Source organism: Giraffa tippelskirchi, chromosome 13 (genome assembly GCF_054371585.1).
Source record: "Giraffa tippelskirchi isolate mGirTip1 chromosome 13, T2T-mGirTip1v1.2.pri, whole genome shotgun sequence".
In the NCBI taxonomy this organism is placed as follows: domain Eukaryota; kingdom Metazoa; phylum Chordata; class Mammalia; order Artiodactyla; family Giraffidae; genus Giraffa; species Giraffa tippelskirchi.
Genome location: NC_137287.1, coordinates 89,521,779 through 89,544,682, shown reverse-complemented (window position 1 = coordinate 89,544,682; position 22,904 = coordinate 89,521,779). Strand labels below are relative to the sequence as shown.

General features: G+C 42.2%; 1 protein-coding gene across 9 annotated transcripts in view; it reads right to left on the bottom strand.

Moving 5' to 3' along the window:
• Positions 1-22,904, bottom strand: part of DIP2C (DIP2 acetate--CoA ligase C (putative)) — a 302,006-nt gene that overhangs the window by 217,668 nt on the left and 61,434 nt on the right. Inside the window, exon 1 of one of the 9 annotated variants that reach the window (XM_081560692.1) lies at positions 8,409-8,844. The exons of 7 other annotated variants lie outside the window; for them this stretch is intronic. The gene's annotated coding sequence lies outside the window, so the exon portion shown is untranslated. Of the gene's footprint in view, positions 1-8,408; positions 8,845-22,904 lie in introns of those variants that run through there. One more of the 9 variants, XM_081560693.1, reaches the window with a different exon arrangement.

The following is a 22,904-nucleotide window of genomic DNA, read 5'->3' as shown; positions in this document are numbered from 1 at the left end:
TTCTTTGACATTCAAAAGATCTGACAAGAAGGTGGGATCATTTTCATGACAATTCAGCATGTCTTAATGGGAATACTTTTTTGTATTGCTTCCACACTCTTCTGCCCAAAGGGAGCACTGCCAGCTTCTGAGAATTCAATGAGAGGAAATCTATTTTTCCATTATTTGCCACTTTCTCTAGTATTACAGTCGTGAATAATATGAGCTTAAATGTATACAGTATCACACTTCAACACAGTAAACACTTTCTAAATTAAACTTTACAATAGGGTGATTCACAGCTTACTATGGACAAAACTCCCCAGTAATCCCCAAGACAAATCAGAGATGAGCATTCTTTTTAGTATAACATCTACTCATCCAGTAGGTACAGATATACTTTTTCTTTCATAAAACTCCAAAAGATCTGTAGGTGAAGGTTATATGGGTGAATTCAGAGGAAAAAAGGCTCCCTCAGGCTCCCACAGGTAAACATCTGGAGAGTTATTTCACAGACCAGTGTAGTCAGGAAACTACTCTCCCCACTATGAGACTAAGCAACAGCTAATCACATGAGATTAAGTAACCCAAAATAACACAACATTGTAAATTATCTATATAATTATTCTATTTTTAAAAATTTTTATAAAAAATGTATATCACAAACTCACTACTTATTTGCTTCTGAAAAGCCAGGTCTTCCTCCAGAACCTTTCAGACTTTTTTAGAGGCTGTATTACACAGCCAGCTTCACCCCGACACAGGAGCCACATGGAAGGAAGATGAGGCAGTAAGGAAAAACACGCACCACATCCTCTGGGAAGGCATTCAATATCCGTACTAAGAGCCCTGAAAACCTGCACTTTCCAGGCCAGTAATTATATTCTCATTTTTAATCAAAGAAATCATCTGCAATACAGGAAAAACACACATTTGATTACATGCTGTTAATATAAGCAGAACACTCACTGCAGTATTAAGTAGTACTGGAGCTTTTCTTTTGTAGACAGCAGAGAAGTGGAGGAAAAGTCTATGGATATACTTTCATAGTGGGGAGAAGACAGAGCCAAGAAACCATGTCTGTGACTCTCAGACAAAGAACTATGTTATCAACAAAACAAAACCAAAAAAAAGAAACTTCAGAGGGATGAAAGGACTTCAGTTGGAGGTGGCTGCCCCTCCTCATAAGCTGAGACAAGAGCCAGACTTGCCTAGTCCATCCACCATGCTTGAAGGTGCACCAGTAGGAAGCCAGGAGGAAGGTCTTGTCCTGCACTCTGCCTCTTGGAGGTGTCCCAAACATGGAAAATGGGAGGAGGGACAATAAAGGAGCTAGGAAGGCTCCACCTGGAGTTCAGCATCCATTGACCAGGCCATTGGATGTGCACTGCTGTTGGGCGCTGAGGAGCCATCTCAGGAGAACCCATCCAAGTGACCAGTCTGGGGGAGACTGGACATTGCCAACAAGGAGACAACAGTAGGAGAAGATCATGGATATGATTATACACAATGGAATATTACTCAGCCGTTAAAAAAAATACATTTGAATCGGTTCTACTGAGATGGATGAAACTGGAGCCCATTATACAGAGTGAAGTAAGCCAGAAAGAAAAACAACAATACAGTATACTAATGCATATATATGGAATTTGAAAGATGGTAACGATAACCCTATATGCGAGACAGAATAAGAGACACAGATGCATAGAACAATTTTATGGACTCTGAGGGAGAAGGTGAGGGTGGGACGTTCTGGGAGAATAGCATTGAAACATGTATATTATCATATGTGAAACAGAACACCATTCCATGTTCGATGCATGAGACAAGGGCTCAGGGCCGGGGCAATGGGATGACCCAGAGGGATGGGATGGGGAGGGAGGTGGGTGGGGGATCCAGGAAGGGGAACACATGTAAACCCATGGCTGATTCATGTCAATGTATGGCAAAAACTATTACAATATTGTAAAGTAATTAGCCCCCAACTAAAATAAATAAATTTATAAAAAAAAAAAAAAAAAGAAGATCATGGATAAAACAATGCAAATATTCAAAAGGAAGGATACAACCAAACAGAGGAATCTTCCTCTGTCGGTTACAGTTTACTTATATTATTTAAAAAAGAAAAAGATAAGACAAATATCATATTTCTGGAGATTTTTCTTCTAAACTCTCTAACAATTATGCTAATACTCAGAAAAGTAGAAGGAGTAATTTATATGGATAAACCTGATGAGGCAATATGTTGACGCAATAATAAAATGGTAACAAGTAACTACTTTATTTAAACATTTCCTAGGAGTTCAAATAAATTTGTCCCACTGGCTTTGTACCACTTCAGATAAAACACAAGATATGCTATGGTAAACAGCATAGGAAAAAGGATGCTATAGCTCAAATCAGATTTCACAAAGAAGTCCAAAAAGATATAGTTCCTTCGTTATATTTACTCTAGTTTTAAAAAATAATAATAATAATAATAGTTACACCAACTGCTCTTTTGCGGGGTTTTTTTTTTTTTTTTTTTTGCTGGTAGAGATTCAACTTGAATGAGAAATATCACTGTGGAAATAAGCCTGCGGTGAGAGCAGGAACCTTGTACACACAGAGGATTTTATAATGAAGTATTTCACCTAAGTTTTTCACTGTGTAATAAAGAGCTTCCACATCCACAAAGAATGTGAAGTGGAATTCACCCTAGTATTCTATGAAAAGGCACAAGGAAACAAGACAGAATAAGCAAAGCTGATCAGACTAGATGCTAGCAGCTACATTTAGACGAAGGGACTCCAAGAGCTGGGGCAGCCTGGCTTTCCACAACATGAGCCAGTGCTAGCCATGTGGTGAAACCCTACTGAAGCTGTGCCATGGCAAGCATCCTAAGCACCAACATACTCACAAATTCACCTACTTTGAAACCTGCATGAACTGAGTTCACTCTGCAAGGAAGAGCCACCACCACAGTCTCTCCCATTGGTGGTCAGTAAACGCACACCAGGCTGTCAGGAAAGAGACACTGCGACCAAATGGTGGTACATGTGTTTCTATAAGACTACTTTCATCCATTTTCCAGCAGAGAACAATGGGATCTGACTCAAGAACTAGAGGTCAGGTGCTCACTGCAGACCAGCACAGAGGGACCGATCACTCCCACAGTCAGGGCTCCCTGGACTGACCCACATGAATTAACCAGCCAGTCCCTCCAGAAATTTAGACAAAGTGCCACTTCCTTCTCCTCCTCAACGCTTAACTGCCCCACCTCCCAAGGCCCACCGTCCCGCAGAGTCACCAGTTGCATAGAGACGGAGGTTCGGGGCATGCTCCTGCCCACCTGCTACCACAGGACAAGCACCGGTTAGCATCCTTTCCTTCTCCATCTCTCTGGTCTCTACGGACATCACACTGAAATCAGCTCAGGCTGCTGCCTGCACCAGCAACACAGTGACACATGTGCTTCAGTGACACCACCACCCTAGACTTTCCTTCATAATCCTAAAACCCACTCTCTGCGAACATGCCATTTGCTTAATAGAGGAATAACCACCAGTCATATAGGCTCCAATACATTCAAAGAGGAACGTCTAGACAAAACTTTAACTGCAAGTTCTTTTCTGTAATTTAAACAAACAAACAAAAAAGTCATTTCTCAAAAACATGCCTGTTTTAATGAGTCACATTTTAGGTTGAAAAAGCACACACATGCACAAACTATCTGAGGAAAACAAGACACACAAACCATCTGAGAAAAACAAACCCTGTGTTATTTTTTCCTTGTGAATAAAAACAACTTGCTAGATTCATCAACCATCTTCTTCCAGTAAGAGAGAAAATACAGAAATGTTTCCTGTTAACACACTGATTTGAAGATAGATGAGAGTTCCCCCTACCCCTACCCCAAGTTCTCCTGAAACTTAAAAAATCTATAATGGCTATTTCAAATCAATGTATAAGAATTTAGAAAAATGTTATTTCTTGCATTTCTAATTTTGGTTTTCATACAGGTAGATAGCAGAGTCCTTAAAAAAATATCTTGCATTTGGGACATGTGATATTTCTGATCTGAAGTCACAAATTGCTGCACTTACTAGGAAAATAACAAGGCTGGTGGCTGTGATGGTACCTGAAATTTTGAGTGTTTACTATGTGATTAAACTGGGCTAGAACTTTACCTGCATTATCTCATTTAATCCTCATATCAACTCCATTAACATATGAGTAAACAGAGGTTCAGGAGAAAAACTCTCTTGCCTGAGCTTCTTCCACATTTTGCGCAGAATAGGTCTCTGGATCCTACACACGAGTATCATCCCCACCAATTCTGAGCAACAGATTAGATCTTAAAAGATCCTCTGTCCTGCCTTTTCATTCTGTTTCATTATAGGGTGGAAAAAAAAATAGTCTTACTGTTAAAAGTCTTATTGTTCTATCAACTGACTTCTAGTTCTGCCCAATTTAGGAAAGGGCATATGACATTTAAGAGACCCTAGTCAATTCAGCAAAAACAAGACAGGGAGCTGACTGTGGCTCAGATCAAGAACTCCTTATTGTCAAATTCAGACTTAAATTGAAGAAAGTGGGGAAACCACTAGATCATTCAGGTATGACTTAAATCAAATCCCTTATGATTATACAGTGGAAGTGACAAACAGATTCAAGGGATCAGATCTGATAGAGTGCCTAAAGAACTATGGATGGAGGTTCATGACATTGTACAGGAGACAGAGATCAAGACCATCCCTAAGAAAAAGAAAAGCAAAAAAGCAAAATGGCTGTCTGAGGAGGCCTTACAAATAGCTATGAAAAGAAGAGAAGCAAAAGGCAAAGAAGAAAAGGAAAGATATACCCGTTTGAATGCAGAGTTCCAAACAATAGCAAGGAGAGATAAGAAAGCCTTCCTCGGTGATCAGTGCAAAGAAACAGAGGAAAACAACAGAATGGGAAAGACTAGAGATCGCTTCAGGAAAATTAGAGATACCAAGGGAACATTTCACGCAAAGATGGGCACAATAAAGGACAGAAATGGTATGAATCTAACAGAAGCAGAAGGTATTAAGAAGAGGTGGCAAGAATACACAGAAGAACTATACAAAAACGATCTTAACGACCCAGATAATCAACATGGTGTTATCACTCACCTAGAGCCAGACATCCTGGAATGTGAAGTCAAGTGGGCCTTAGGAAGCACCACTATGAACAAAGCTGGTAGAGGTGATGGAATTCCAGTTGAGCTATTTCAAATCCTCAAAGATGATGCTGTGAAAGTGCTGCACTCAAAATGCCAGCAAATTTGGAAAACTCAGCAGTGGCCACAGGACTGGAAAAGGTCAGTTTTCGTTCCAATCCCAAAGAAAGGCAATGCCAAAGAATGCTCAAACTACTGCACAACTGCACTCATCTCACATACTAGCAAAGTAATGCTCAAAATTCTCCAAGACAGGCTTCAACAGTACGTGAACCGTGAACTTCCAGATGTTCAAGCAGGATTTAGAAAAGGCAGAAGAACCAGAGATCAAATTGCCAACATCCGTTGGATCACCAAAAAAGCAAGTAGAAAAACATCTACTTCTGCTTTACTAATTAGACCAAAGCCTTTGACTGTGTGGATCACAACAAACTGTGGAAAATTCTTCAAGAGATGGGAATACCAGACCATCTGATCTGCTTGAGAAATCTGTATGCAGGTCAAAAAGCAACAGTTAGAACTGGACATGGAACAACAGGTTGGGTCCAAATTGGGAAAGGAGTACGTAAAGGCTGTATATTGTCACCCTGCTTATTTAACTTATATGCAGAGTACATCATGAGAAATGCTGTACTGGATGAAGCACAAGCTGGAATCAAGATTGCCGTGAGAAGTATCAATAACCTCAGATATGCAGATGATACCACCCTTATGGCAGAAAGTGAAGAAGAACTAGAGCCTCTTGATAAAAGTGAAAGAGGAGAGTGACAAAGCTGGCTTAAAGCTCAACATTCAGAAAACTAACGTCATGGCATCCAGTCCCATCATTTCATGGCAAATAAATGGGGAAACAGTGGAAACAGTGAGAGACTTTATTTTCTTGGGCTCCCAAATCACTACAGATGGTGACTGCAGCCACGAAATTAAAAGACACTTGCTCCTTGGAAGAAAAGTTATGACCAACCTAGATAGCATATTAAAAAGCAAATACATTACTTTGCCAACAAAGGTCTGTCTAGCCAAAGCTATGGTTTTTCCAGTAGTCACGTATGGATGTGAGAGTTGGGACTCCAAAGAAAGCTGGGCACCGGAGAATTGATGCTTTTGAACTGTGGTGTTGGAGAATACTCTTCAGAGTCCCTTGGACAGCAAGGAGATCCAACCAGTCCATCCTAAAGGACTCAATCCTGAATATTCACTGGAAGGACTGATGCTGAAGCTGAAACTCCAATACTTTGGCCACCTGATGGGAAGAACTGTCTCACTGGAAAAGACTCTGATGCTGGGAAAGACTGAAGATGGGTAGAGAAGAGGACGACCAAGGATGAGATGGTTGGATGGCATTACAGACTCAGTGAACATGAGTTTGAGTAAACTCTGGGAGTTGGTGATGGACAGGGAGGCCTGGCATACTGCAGTCCATGGGGTCACAAAGAGTCGGACATGACTGACCAACTGAACTGAACTGAACCAATTCCAAATAGAATGAACTAAAAAGGAACAAGGATCTGTTTTGCCCTGACTTTAAAGAGATATAAAAGGGAACTTTTTAAACTGAAAAGTCTTCCTGCTAATGTCTTGCTGGACTACAGCCTAGTTAAAAACCACAAAAATAAAAGGGAGGGTTACCATCTCCTGGAAGTAATACAGCTATAGAACAATGTTCTTTATTTCCTGTCTGGCATAAACGGGTGTCTCCATAGGCAAAGGATTATTTGTTGAAATGCTTTGACCACTTTAACATGTGTCAGAGACATTGCCATCTGAACCAAAACTTGAGCCACACAGATCTAAGAATCCAAGGACTTAGAATGTAACCTGGTTATGCCAGACCGAACAAGGAAACATGCAAACCATTCCTCACACCTTCAACTTGAGGGTGAGGCCTCAAACATTTAACAGTGACCATTCCTTCTCTATAACTTTACAGTTTTAGTGTAGTGTAAAAGACAGGAGCACACCTCAAAGATCTGGGAGGAGATCTGCTTGCAGTCCTCAGCTCTGTGCAAACCTTTTGCTCTCTTCCAGCAAGACCATGCCTGTCTATCAGAGTAGGAGGACTTGATGCCCCAATGATGATTTACAAGGAAGAAAACAAAGTACCCACAACACTTACTAAAAAGAGAGAACAAAGTTTCATCCACGTAATGTTTTCAATACTTAATGCTGTTGTTTAAATTCCATTGAAAGCAGTGTGCTTAGTATGAGTGTATCAAAATACAGTCTCCAAGTTCTATAGGTTCCAGAATCAGGACAAGAAAGGGTCCCTGGGCTATTTCCATTGAATCAGCTGGTAATGGACCAGGTGTGGAGGGCTCTTCCCACCTCCACATCCTGAGTCAGTGACAACCATCCTGGCCACCTCAAAACCAGAGGACAGGCATACCAGGCACTAAATGTAGGAGAAGAAAAGAGGCAGGCAGAAAAGCTAACTCCCTCCTGACCAGCTTCTCAGCAAACAGGACACAGAAACTGAATTAAACATCTAACCTCCTCCAGGGCTGGGCTCCTTTACTGCTCTGGAGTCACATACAACTTATGTTCACAGGCAGAGCTGATATTTTACTACCTGTACAAAGTACTTTCAGAACTCACTTTAAGTCTTTGGAAAGGGCCTACATCTACCTATCTCCCTTAAAACACCTCCTCTCCTATGAGGAAAAGAAAAAATCAGCTGAGAGAGAGATCAAAGGCCATAAAATACTGCCCACAATTTAAATATTAGAATTCAATAATACACTTCAAGTTGAAGAGGAATAAATTTGTGTTCCCAAACCTGTAAAAGGCACACAGCCTCCGATGGTAAAGAGGAGTGTGCAGCACAAAAGGCTATCCACTGATCTGCCAGGCCAAACACCACCTACCCCAAAGCTGCTGGCTCCTTTCTGCTTCTGGTTCGACAAGAGGTACGACAGTGCCTCGTGTGAGCCACTAGGCCCGGCACCCACACACCTGGCACTGCTTCCACATGCCCAGCCCCTGACCTCTCCCCACGTTCTGAACCCTACAAGTCCCCCAGCCCCCTCACCCCCACCCCAGGCCCCCCCACGCCCCACACACCCCCTCAAGCCCCCTCACACCCGACCCCCTCACACACCCCCTACCTTCGGCCCCCTCACCCCTCACAACCCCACTACATCTCGAACCCCCGGCTCCCTCACGCTCCCCGCTCACATCCCATACCCCCGAACACGGGAGGTCCCCAGGAAGGCATCAGAGGAAGGCATGAAGCAGGGCAGGTGCTCACTCTGCAAGGATGCGACTCTCCACTGGGCTCCCTCGCGGTTTAAGATAAACACCTGAGCCTGTGGCCGAAGAGGCCCCTGCAGAGGGATGTGCGGATAGGTCACCCTCTGGGTTCACTGGGTCTGCAGACCACAGCCGGCCGCATCCCTGAGGCGAGGGGTGGGCGCCAGATCCCAGCTGATGACTGAGGCTTGTGGACGCCAACCGCTCTGAGGAAAAGGGCAGGTGTCGGCCTTGTTCTTTCACCTTCAGGAAGGCCAAAGGCTCGCCACACGTCCTCACAGGACAACTAGAGGCTATTTTCTCTCAGAGTACTGCGCTGCAAACACGGAGCAGGCAATTCCGCCAGTTCAAAAATCATGCCGCAGGCTGAGAGCAAATGGCAGGTGACTGCCATGGCACACGCCATCAGGAAGTACAAGACACTGGTTAGAGGCAGAGAGCATGCTGGGAAGGGGGCAAGTGAGCCCCAGAGCGATGCTCCAGGAATGCAGGGCGCACATGAGAGGCAGAGGGCATGCTGGGAGCGGGGCACGTGAGCCCCACAGCGCATGCTCTCGGAATGCAGGCTGCACGCAACAGGCAGAGGGCATGGGCCAAAGGCACGTGAGACTACAGGGCACAGGTGAGAGGCCATGGGCAAGCCAGGAGTATGCGGACAAGTCGAGCCCCAGAGCGTGTGGTCCGGTAATACAGGGCGCACATAGAGGGCAGCATGCCAGGCCTCCCTGTCCTTCACTATCTCTGAAAGTTTGCTCAAACTCATGTCCATTGAGTTGGCCATGCTATCCAACCATCCCCCTAGCCACCTCAGTCTTTCCCCGTGAGTCCGCTCTTCACATCAGTTGGCCAAAGTATTGACGCTTCAGCATCAGTCCTTCCAATAAATATTCAGGGTTGATTTCCTTTAGGATTGCCCGGTTTGATCTTCTTGCTGTCCAAGGAACTCTCAAGAGTCTTCTCCAGGAGAGGTGGGTGGTCTGATACAAACTTATGCAGGCATTCACTGCGGTGTAAGGGGTCCAGCACAGTTAAGGAAAGATCTCATGCAGAATAGTTGTTGTGGACTAAACATGTATTTCCCAAATGTATGTTCAATCCTAACCATTAAGGCATGAGGTGGAGGGACCTTTGGAGGTGGTGAGGTCATGAGGGTAGAGCCCGATGATGAGATTAGTGCCCTTACAAAAGAGACCCCACAGACCTCCCTCCACCTGTGTGGGCACAGAAGAGGCCACATATGAACCAGGAAGTTGGTCCTCCTCAGACAGGGAATCTGCCAGTGCCTTGATCCTCGACTCTCAGCCTCTAGAACCATGAGAAATCAGTGTCTGTTGTTTGAGCCCCCAGTCTGTGGTGGTCTGTTACAACAGCCCAAACAGATTGGGAAAATAAAGAGTCTGAGAAGCAGGAGGGTGAGAATAAATCTTCTGGCTTCAGACACTAACAGAACTTGGGAGAAGACTGAAAAGACTGTCTTAGAAATTTCCAATCTAAAGGTAGAGGGAACTAAACAGCACATATGAAGAAAATGGTGGGTAACTTGTCACTTCAGAAATGTTCCTGAAGAAATGGATACAGATGACATTCAGCAAATAACATTCAAAGGTCTCTCAGGCACTTTTACTTGATAATAATAATTTACTTAATAATACTTGAATGAATAATTCTGCATGAATGAATAATTCTGAATGAATGAATGAAACCAAGAGCCACAAACCAGGGCTTTAAGCTGAGATGATACACACCCTAAAACTCTTGACTGCTAAAGTGGAGTCAGTGAAAACCTGGAGCCGTTCACAGGGCACTAGGGATCAAGGAAGACTGGCTGAATTAGATGCTTCTAGACCAACAACACCCTGAGTTCCCTCTGGGCTTACAATGCCTTTCTACCTGAAGAATGCCATTCAAAAGTGAAGGATAATTAAAATAACGCTAATTGCAAAACTAACGGCCCCTAAAGAATGAGCTGGATCTACACCTAAATACACTAATCACCGTACAAAAATGTGGGGGTGGAGGGGAAAGGGTTCCAGTTCTGTTTTGCAGTAAACATTCCTAACTGTTTAGACTCACTGGAAAAGACCCTGATGCTGGGAAAGATTGAAGGCAGGAAGAGAAGGGGAAGACAGAGGATAATGACACGACTGAGCAACTGAACTGAACTGAAACATTCCAAACTGTTAAAGTTCCAATACCCTGGCCACCTGATCTGACGAGCCGACTCATTTGAAAATACCCTGATGCTGGGAAAGACTGAGGGCAGGAGAAGAGGGAGACAGAGGATAAGATGGTTGGATGGCATCACCAACTCAGTGGACATGAGTTTGAGCAAACTCAGAGAGATAGTGAAGGACAAGTAAGCCTGGTGTGCTGCAGTCCATGGGGTCACAAAGAGTCGGACACAACTGAGGAACTGAACAACAACGAACTGCCATTATAAAAAGGCAAAGCAATTTGCTCAACCAGGAAACAAAGCTCTTTAAGAGACCCAGAAGGCCCCAAGGAAATAATGCCCTCAAAACTGAGAAGGGTAATGAAATTTAAAAAAAAAAAAAAATACTGTCAGAAATGGCCCTACCAAGGCTAGGGTAAGTAACACACAAGAGTAAAATATGCCTGACATTCACCATAGCATCCTGTACTTATGTGGGGTCTTTCTTCAATAATTTAATATTTCCTAAATTTCGGCCTAATTAATTCTCAAAATGCGTCTGGGAGAGAAAAGAATTCAACTGTTTTAAGCCTCTTAACAGGTAAAGAATATGAAGGTACAGAAGATAAATTTTCACAGGAGTAGTTTTGTACTCTATTGTGTTTTTACAACTCTGAATTTTCTTCCAAATTCATCTGAACTGGCATGAGATGGGAGTGCAAAAATGTTTTAGACCCGTGAAACCAAGATTTAAAACAGTGCTTTGTGTCCAAAGTGGTAAGTCTTTACCCAAAACCGGCACAGCCAGAGGTTTGAGAGCCCTTTTTGGGGGCTGCCTCCAGAACTAGCTCTACAGTGACCTACTCATGACCACCCCCAGCCATTGGATGAACCAAACCACCCTGAAGGAGGCACAAGAGGGCCCAGCTCTATAGTCAACTATGCTCGGTGGTGAACTGTGTCCAAGCAAATTTCCAACACCTAGATGCTCTCAGCTGGCCATCACCAATTCACCCACTTGGGCTGAACCCACCAGGCTACGCACTAATGTGTGGAGCTCTTCACGTGTGTGGCCCTAAAAAATTTTTAGAAAAACTGGAATGCCTCCTCCCACCCCTTCCCCCCAAAAAAACCCTGTTCCTGTTTACATAATATTCAGTAGACAAATTTTCACAAGTAAAATTTCTGCTGTGAAACACATTTTCATGAGCCCTGATGAAATACAAATGCACACAAACCACAGAAAACTTGTATTTACCTTGGTTCCACATTCCGGCCACACCAGTCTCAGGTAACATGTGGGTCTCAAAATGTTAATAAGGTCCCATTCATTAACAATAGGTCTTAGCCTCACTTCACAAACTATAAAACACTGCCCTGAAGCAGGAAAAATCCACACCACCCAGGGTGAGGGATAGTTAAGAGCACTAATTCTAAAGCCAGACTGCCTGGCTCCCCGCTAACTTTAGACAAGTGCTCTTAAACCTCTCAACTCTAATTTCCTCCTCAGCACACTGTGGATGATAACAGTTGTGGGCATAAAACACACACTGTCAACATGGAACTCACCGAGGCATACACAGGAGGAGTGTCTGCTGTCGTGATTAGGAACAGAAAATCTACATCAAGGATTTACCAAGAAAGAAACAGAAATTCATTGATCTTAATTCCCTAAATTTCATTGATCTTAACCACCTTTGAGATACTAAGCAATAAATACTATGGAGTAGTCATGTGCAAAGGATTTGGTCTGTGACTCTCCAGCTTCTCAGGAAAACCCTTCCTGTCAAGCCTTCTCCATAGACACCCCCAGCCTCCAACCTCCAGCCCCAGCTGTTCAGGCTGATGGTTCAGGCTGTTCAGGTTGAGGGCTCTGGCTGCATCTCCAGGATCCAAGTTACCGGTGTTAAGTCAGGGAGGTCAGTGCTGCTCAAACCCCAGTGTGCATGCAGGTCACAATGATCTTGTCAGTCTCTCTGTCTTCATGGAGCAAAATCTAGACCCAAGGGGTTGCATTTCCAACAAACTCACCTGATGTTGATTTGAGGTGAGAAGCCGGGCTTGAACAAAAGGGTCAGGAGAACTAAAGCTAAATTCAGGGCTGGAGAAAGGGTTGCTCCCAGATCCTCTCCTCAGAGAAATCTATGCCAGTACCCCCAGAGGAAAGGTGCTACAAACACAGAGGAAGGTGTCCCTCCTGGACGCAAATTCAGGCACAATGTGTGATCCCAAAACTTGGTCACTGCCAGGAAGGAGGCCAAGGCACTGAGGATCTTGAACAGATGGGTGTGTCTGTCCAAGCCCTCGAGCAGCTGATACAGAGACCAGCATCTATCTACCAATCGTCCAAAGCTGCAGACTCACACCCAGTCAGAAGTTGAGGCTCCTGCCCACATCACTTACAAGAGCCCCTTCCAGCTACAAAGCTGATTTACATAATAATCCAGACCTCCAAGCTAGCTGCATCTCTTTAAAATGCCCCAATCTATTGCCCCACCAATATTTATAGCTTTTCTTTCAATTCACCACATCGAAACATAAAAATAAAATTCAGGACAAAGTTATATCATGAAAACCTATTTTTTCAAAAATTAGGGTGACTTTTCCTAGAACTATTGCTGTTCTTGATCAGAATGATTTTCAATTTGTGTTTTAAAATTAACTTTAATTATTCTGTCTTCCTAATCTACTAAGACTCCAGAAAAAAAAATCATTATGAAATCCAATTCCATTTTATGTCAAACTAGATATACAAGTGCTTCCTGAACATTATAAAACACTGATGAAAGAAAATGAAGACAAATAAATGGAAAGGTATATCATGTTCATGGATCAGAGGAAGTAATATTGTTAAAAAATATCCACACTATCCAAAGTCATTTATTCAATGCAGTAACTATCAAAAGTCCAAAGCATTTTTCACAGAGATCAAAAAAATGATCCCACAAAACCACAAAAGACCCCAAACAGCCAAAGTAATCCTGAAAAGGAAGGAAGAACAAAGCTGGAAGCATCCTCTTCCTAATTTGAAGCTTACATCACAAATAATCAAGACAGCATGGTATTGGCATTTAAAACAGACACATCAACCAGTGCAACACAACTGACAGCCCCAAAATAATCCCATGCATGTATAGTCAACTAATATTTGACAAGGGAGCTAAGAACGCTCAACAGAGTAAAGGACAGTCACTTCAACAAATGGTGCTGGAAAAGCTGGATCACCACACAGAGTAGTGGCCCTATCACACACCAATCACAGAAATCAACTCAAATGAATTAAAAGATTTAAATGGAAGGCTGGAAGCTGTAAAACTCAAAAGAAAACACAGGGGGAAGTTTCTTGATGATGTTCTCAGGAACAAATTTTTGGGTAAGACACCATGAGCATAAGCAACAAAAGCAAAATTAAACAAGTAGGACTGTATCAAACTAAAAGTCTTCTGCACAGCAAAAGAAACAATCAGGAAAATGAAAAGGTAATCTATGGAATGAAAGAAAACATTTGCAAACCATTTGTCTTGATAAGGAGCTAATATCCAAAATATGTTAAGGAACTCATTTAACTCAACAGTAAAAACAAAATCCAATTAAAAGTTGGGCAGAGGACTTGAACGTTTTCTCAAAAAAAGACATACACATGGCCAACAGATACATGAAAACGTGTTCAACATCTCTTAACCATGAGGAAAAATGAAAATTAAAACGAGGTATGACCTCACACCTGTTAGAATGTCTATCATCAAAAAACGTATGTCTATATGTTTTACATATATTTATATAGAAATATGTAAAACAAGTGTTGGTTAAGGATGTGGCAAAAAGAGAACCCTATGCGCCACTGTTGGGAATGTAAATTGGTGCAGACACAAAGAAATCAGTATAGAGGTTCCTCATTAAATTAAACATAGAACTACCATATGATCCAGCAATTCCACTTCTGGTATTTATCTGAAGAAAATGAAATTGCTTTTTTAAAGAAATACCTGCACTCCCATGTTCATTACTGCATTATTTAAAATAGCCAAGATGTGTAAATAACCTAAATGTCCACTGACAGCTGAAGATGTGGTATATACACATAATGGAATGTTAGTTCTAGGGAAGGAGATCCTGAAACATCATGGTTGGACCTTGGGAGCATTATGCCAACTGAAACAAATACTGTAGGAAGACAAATACTGTATATTCTAATATGTGGAGTCGAAACAAGCAAAATGCACAGAAAGAGTGATGACTGCCAGAGGCAACCACTAATCTGTTCTCCATTCCTATGGCTTTACCTTTTCCAGAACTTCATGTAGACAGCATTTTACAGAATGTAATGTTCTGAGACTGGCTGCTTTTACTCAGCACAAGGCCCTGGAGAAATCTTCCAAGTTTCTGTGTGCATTCATAATTTGCCTATTTTTGCATGCTTATAGATGTACCACAGTTTAACCTTGCACCTGCCTGGGGAACTATGAACAGGGCTACTTATAAACATTCAAGTACAAGTTTTTGTTGATCATCAGCTTTCGCTTTTCTCAGGTAACTATTCAGGAGTGCGACTGCTGGGTCAAGTGTTAATGTATGTTTACATTTCTAAGAAACCACAAGACGTTTTCCAGAGTGGCTGCACCATTTCAAACCTACCAGCAATGCACAAGAGCTGCAGTCTTCCATCCTCACCAGCACTTGGTGTTGTCAAGGATTTTTATGTTAGCAGTTCTAATAGAATAACATCACGGCATCCGGTCCTAACACTTCATGGCAAATAGATGGGGAAACAATGGAAACAGTGACAGTCTTTATTTTCACGGGCTCCAAAATCACTGCATATGGTGACTGCAGTCATGAAATTAAAAGACACTGACTCCTTGGAAGAAAAGCTGTGACAAATCTAGACAGCATATTAAAAAGCAGCGACATTACTTTGCCAACAAAGGTCTGTCTAGTCAAGGCTATGGTTTTTCCAGTAGTCATGCATGGATGTGAGAGTTGGACCATAAAGAAAGCTGAGCGCAGAACTGATGCTTTTGAACTGTGGTGTTGGAGAAGACTCTTGAGAGTCCCTTGGACTGCAAGGAGATCCAACCAGTCCGTCCTAAAGGAAATCAGTCGTGAATATTCATTGGAAGGACTGATGTTGAAGCTGAAACTCCAATACTTTGGCCACCTGATGCAAAGAGCTGACTCCTTTGAAAAGACCCTGGCGCTGGGAAAGATTGAGGGCAGAAGGAGAAGGGGACGACAGAGAGTGAGATGGTTGGATGGCATCACCGACTCAATGAACATGGGTTTGGGTGGACTCCGGGAGTTGGTGATGGACAGGGAGGCCTGGCATGCTGCGGTTCATGGGGTCGCAAATAGTCGGACACAACTGAGCAACTGAACTGAACTGAAGACTAGTCACACTATTTCATTTGTTTATTTGCCATCTGTATATCCTTTGCAACAAAGTACCTCTTCAAGTCTTCTGTCCACTTAAATTGTTTGTTTTCTTAGTATTGCATTTTGGGGGGTCCTTTATATATTCTGAATACAAGTTCTTTGTAGAATATGTGGTTTGTAAATATTTTCTCCCAGTATGCAGTCTGTCTCTGCATTTTCCTTAACAGTATCTTTCACAGAGCAGAAGTTTTTCATTTTGATGAACTCCACTTACATTTTTCTTTATGAATCAGAATATCATGCCTAAGAACTCTTTGCCTAGCTTCAGGTCAAGATCAGTTTCTCCTATGTTTAGTTCTAAAAGTTTCAGAGAATCCATTAAAGTTAACTTTTAAATAGGTGTTTTTCATTTTATTGCATATAGATGCTCAATGCTTCCAGCACCATCTGTTGAAAAAACTATCCATTTTTCACTGAACTGCTTATGTACCTTGTCAAAAATCAATGGCCATATTTGTGTGGTTCTCTTTTGGGACTCTCTATTCTGTCTATTGATCTATGTTGTATCCTGAACATATTATAATTTACTACTTACTTTAGTAAATGTTGCTTTGCGGAAAAAAAAAATTTTGTCTGGAAACAAAAACAAACTAATAATGCTTGAACTCCCTTTGGCAGCACACGCTCCTTTAACTCTGGGACGTCATCAACAAGGCACATGCCAGCTTTGATTCATTCACATCCAGGTTAAACAAGACAACTCACACCCTGATTGGTAAAGAGAAGAGTTTACTGCAGTCTTTAAATAAACACAGAGCCAGAAAGAAGCTACTGTCTATTCCTATACCGTATTTTCATGAAAGCTAGATGGTTCTTCTTTTCCATTTCTTCACCTTCAGTGTGTATGTATGCATGCTAAGTTACTTCAGTCATGTCCGACTCTCTGCAACCCATGGACTATAGCCCGACAGGCTCCTCTGTCCATGGGGATTCTCCACGCAAGAATACTGGAGTGGGTTGTCATGCTGTCCTCCAGGGGATCTTCCCAACCCAGGGGTCGAACCTATATCTCCTGCACTGGGAGGCAGGTTCTTTACCACCAGTGCCACCTGGGAAGCCCTTGCCTTCAGAGTACTAGAAGTCAAATTAAAAACAAGAAAAGGAACCTGGAAACTCACAAAAGAAGAATCAGATATCTGGCAGTAATCACTCTGATGAAGCATTACTACAGGGGAAATGTTTCCATCTTAAGACAAAAATACACACATATATCAACACACACCAACTAATTGCTATCAAAACGTTATTCTGCTAAACCCTCCTGACCCCACCATCACAAAATAGCGCAGAATGATATGTGGACCATACAGTGCAAAATCCCATGGGATGGTCACATTTTGGTAACAAACATACCAGAAGCAATGTATTCAAAGTGTAGTCCCTGTCAAAAGGGCTCCTCAGAAGATAACACATTCATACCAATGAGTTAATGGCACAGCACCAAACAGTTCTGGGCTCTTCTTCATGCACACTTTTCTTCTGTCTAAAGTGATCTAACAAAACTCATAAAAGTTTTGAGCTGTGAAGGACTTCAGAGATGTCCTTATTTAACCATAAATCCTCTCTGTTCAGGTATGAGGTGAAGTCAGTGATTCCCAAGCCAACTGTCTTTTCACATGCTGTATCAAGTCTAATAACGACAATCCTCATTCTACGAAGGATTCAATTTTTGTAAATAGCCCAGAGTGAAAGAGAACTATTTCTGGTGAATTATACACCAGGTGTGAACACAAATTAATGTGTGTGGCTTTTCACATATGGTGGATAAACTGGATGACAGGGAAGACAGGACGAAACTGACTCCTGTGACCCAAGACTCTTAACACCTTTGGGAAACTGGACTTAAAAATGAGGCAAACGTTGGGTGTCACGGAAGGGGCCGAGCTTGGCCAGCACTGCCCGTAATCTAGAAGGCTGGGGGTGCAGACCCAGTGCCCAAGGAACAGTCTTTGCAGGGAGGGTCTCCTTGTCACCCTCTGGACCCTGGAGGAGGGAAGGTGGTGGAAAACCCATGCCATCTTGCCCCTCCCCCTGCACAGCCTTGTCTAGACAGTGTACTCTTCCAGAAACCCCCCATTCTTGGGGTCAGAACCCTCTGCCTTCAGGGCCCCAGACATTGTCTGTCCTATTATGGGGGCTCCGTAGGCAGAACAAGAGCCCCAGCAGCCCCTGCTTGCTCCTCTCAGGTCACTCCCACTCCCAAGGTCACCTGCAGGCACCTGAGGAGGGTTAGCACACAGAAGACCTGAGGAGCCCAAAGGCAACGCTGCTCAGAGAGCTGGATCCACCAGGACCTGCAGCTGTTCTCCCCTCTTCACCACCAGCTAATTATGCCCCAGTCATAGAATTCCACTCTGTCCTCAAAGGGAGCCACAAAAACCATCTACAAGTGATACGGCTTGAGCTGAACAAACGGTCCGTTCTTAACTTTCACTTGTCAAGATCAAAACTGTAACAGGGACTCCATGCATAGCACCGCTGAAGTGACACACTCACCCAGTTCACCACATATGACACGGGAGCTCTTTCATTCCCGGTGTAATCTGTAAGCCAGCTTCTCACATCTTTTGAAACCAGTTTCATGGTTCCATCTTTCTGTATTTTTCACAGTTATTAATTTTGAGGACAAATAAACACAGTTAAACTATATTTTAAACAATCAATTTGCACAGAAGCTTCCAAATACCTAGTTGATTTGAGCCTTGCAAATAAAGTCACACTGGTGACTGAATGAATTTTTCCTTCTATTTACTTTATGAGCTAGATAAAACACAAAGTCTATGAAATAAAAATAGGGAAAGTATCAAGCAAAAAACTTTCAAATAAAAACTTCACATATAAACAGAAGGAAGCTACAGTATCCAACCTACCCTGGTCAACAACTGCACCTCAGTGTCTCATCCTTGTCTTGGCCCAGCTCCACCCTAAGGATTCATAAACCTCCATCTCCAAACCCTGGAGATGCCCACCTTGAGGGTGATGCTAAGCATCCTGATTTATGTGGTTTTCCCAGATGATTTTGACAGCAGCCTCTTCCACTCTGGTGCCCACATCCCACTGGACATTCCTACTGGGGATGTCCCCCAACCACAAATAAAAGTTCTCCCAAACAAAACTCACTGTCTCCTTTACTGCCTCCCCGACCCCTGCTTCCTCCCATCTTCCTTGCTGGAAAATGATACCTGTCATCTAACCAGTTGTACCAAACTGCAAAACCGATTATTCATCATTCATTCCTAAGACCCTCAAGTCACCGACTCCCATTAATTTCACCTCCTAACTATCTCAGCCTGTCCTCTCACTCCAACCTCATGCCTTCATCATCTGTTGCCTAGTTTATTTCAGAAATCTACTATTCAGGAGCATCTTGCAGGCAGGATATAAACTCTTATACAACTATTTACTATTTGTGTTATGAGCATGGCAGTCTGAAAGTAATCATTTTTGAAATGTAAACGAATTAACTGACTATCCTCCACTGATCAACAGGGGACCTGACACAGCTGGACCTGCTGTGTTAAAAGGGACACAAACACAAACTCCAGGAGCCCAGGGTCACAGCCTTACATGGGCCACTGAATCACTGTGATGAGCAGTTAAGGTCTGTTCCCTAGTTTCCCTGCCTGCCAAAGGCATGACATACCTTCCCCACTCTGAAGAGCACTGGGGTGACACAAGCAGGAAGCATCGTGGAAAACGGAAAAATTCCATGAACAGAATACTCTCACTTTTTAAAATGAAATTCATTACATTAATGTAAATATTAAGTGAGTGCAAGATAGTCATGTGATAGTTGGTATTAAGTTTCCTCCTTAAGAGACATATCATTTATTCTATATACATTTATTCCACTATTTTAAAAAGTTATACTTCAAGAGTCTCTTTAAGGAAGATGTTGAGTCCAGGTGGAAAGGACACTCTGAGAACTGAACCATCATGAGAGGTCCCAGCAGAGTTGTCGGTCATGTCGTGTCGTGTCCTGTCAGGTCCTGGCCAGCTCCTCCCACTCATGAATGCTCACTGCCAGCACCTGAGAGAGACACATAGGCACCACCATGACAAGCTCACAATTAACAGAGGAGATGAGAGTGAAGGAGGTAAACAGTATTCAGAGGGAAATGAACAGCAAACAATGCTGGAAGCCATTCCACAGCCAAGCCATCTCCTTGCAGTGGTTCCATCTCCTTGCAGTGGTTCCATCTCCTTGCAGTGGTTCCTCCCAGCCCTGAGACCCAGCCAGCACCCTCTATCCTTCCTGGGCCATGAGCAGAATTTGAGTAGACGTTGAGAGGCCAGGACAAACAGAGACAAAAATGAGGGACATTTTACTAAGCATCAATCAATAATCAACGTTTGCCACAAAAATAATTTTTAATTTTTTTAAATTTAAATGAATTTGTTTCATGCTTAGCTCATAATACGTGATACATCATAAAACAATGCCTACTGAAGATTATGTAAGTCTTTAAACGTCCTTGAACTATTTCTGTCCCCTCATATTTTTATAGCAAAGCCGCCTAAGGTTAGAGGAGTATAAATAATATTACTGACAACAACTGAAACGTCACAGGGCAGCACTTATACCCACAAGTACTAACTGACCCCAATTCCTCCTCTTCTGTTTATGAAAACACAGAAGAAACCAGAAGTCAGAACTGAGCATTCCCCAGTCCCACATTCCTGAAGGTCACCACAGCGTCTTCCCTCGAATACGCCCTGCAGGGCAGGGGTGCCTTCCTTTCAGCCCTCACTCCACGGCTCCAGGCTGGACATCACCACCTGGGACCGCAGCAGGCATCCTCCCTGGACACCGTCAGCGCTGCAGTCAATTTTGGAAGAAGCTGACATGATAACCAGTCATCCCGGAGGAAAACTCCACATGTCTTTCCAGATAAGACCCCAAGGGTACCCGGTAAATCACCACAGGGATAAAATGTTCGGTTCTTACACAAAAGGAAAATTTTATTAGAGCAGCATTTACTCAAGGATGCTGGTGGGCGGCCTCCCATCCCATCCCTGCAGGAGGCTGAGAACAGTATCCGTGCTTTCCAAGGATCCAAAACAGAGCATAAATTCAGCATTAAAAAAAAAAAAAAGACAACCTTTACTATTGCTAACCTTTACAATTTTAAAAAATAAACTTTTATCTGTTTAGCTAAGCACAAACTTTTTAATTTTCCTGAATAAGATTTCAACTTTTTTCAAATAAAACATATTCTGGACTTCATAAGCAAAGGTCATTAATTCTAACTTGAAGAAAGCTTAATCTGTATTTAGTAAACAGTTTGAAATATATAATATTTGGAACAATACATTATGATTTTTATTGGTAAACAGGATACTATCTGAGGGACTGCCAATTATATAAATCCTCATAGTTGAGTTTTATGGGCAAATAGTTTTCTTGTAGTAGAAGAATTCAGCCTATTCTTTTTTCTTCATTTTTATTTTATGTTGGAGTATACTTGACTAACAACGCTGCATTAGTTTTTTCTTCATTTTATGTTGGAGTATACTTGATTAACAATGCTGTGTTAGTTTTTTCCTCTTTTTTATGTTGGGAGTATACTTGATTCAACAACACTCTGTTTTTTCTTCATTTTTATTTTATGTTGGCCTATACTTGATTAACAGTGCTGTGTTAGTTTTTTCTTCATTTTTATTTTATGTTGCAATATACTTGATTAACAACACTGTGGTTAGTTTTTTCATTTTTGTTTATGTTGGAGTATACTTGAATAACAGCGCTTTGTTAGTTTCACACGTACAGCAAAGTGATTCAGTTATACGTATACATGTTGTCCATTCTTTTTCAAATTCTTTCCCCATTTAGGTTATTACAGAGTACTGAGCAGAGTTCCTTGTGCTATACAGTAGATCCTTGTTGGTTATCTAGTTTAAATATAGCAGTGTGTACGTGTCAATCCCAAACTCCCCATCTATCCCTCCCCCCACCCCCTGAGACCTTAAGTTCATTCTGTCTGTGAAACACATGGAGACTAAACAACATGCTGTCAAACAACCACTGAAGAAATCAGAGGAAATAAAAAAACACCTAGAAACAGGGGACTTCCCTGGTGGCCCAGTGGTTAAGACTCTGTACTTCACTGCAGAGGGTACAGGTTTGACCCCTGGTCTGAGAACTAAGATCCCACATGCTATGTGGCATGGCCAAAAAATAAAAAATAAGAGAGTCCCTGGACCTCTGTTGTCCTCCATTTCTTTAAAAGAAAAAACAAAAAGCACAACGATCCCAAACCTATGAGACACAACAAAAGAAATTCTAAGAGGGGGATTTATCGCCATACAATCTTACCTCAAGAAGTAAGTCTCAAACAACGTAGCCTTACACTTAAAACAACTAAAGAAAGAACAAACAAAACCCGAAGTTAGTAGAAGGAAAAAAATCATACAGATCAGAACAGAAATAAATGAAACAGAAACGAAGAAAACAACAAGAAACGTCGATGAAACTAAAAGCTGGAAGCGCCCAGATGACCTCGTCCAGCCCTGCAGCTGACACCGTGGGCCTGGAGCTTAGTGTGAACTGGGGCAAACGGAGTCCTGCAACCAGTGCTCTACCTGCTCACCAACCTCTCCTATCTGTCCTTACATAGCTCACAGTGTTTACTGAAGAAATACAGAAGTCATGAGTTTCCAAAAAACAGGCTTAGATTCTGAGCATAAAATGCAAGCTAAAAACATAAAGATGAATGATAAGAAACTTTGGAAATTAATCTAGTTTACTGAATACCCAAACTCAAAACTCATCTTCTAAAAGGAGATCAGATGAATTCAATTATTCTTAAATTTCAATTATTTTTTAAATTTCACTGAGAATCTAGAGTGACCTAGTTCCTTTTTCCCTTTTAATTCCTTTCAATACATCAAAAATCCAACAAACAGCTA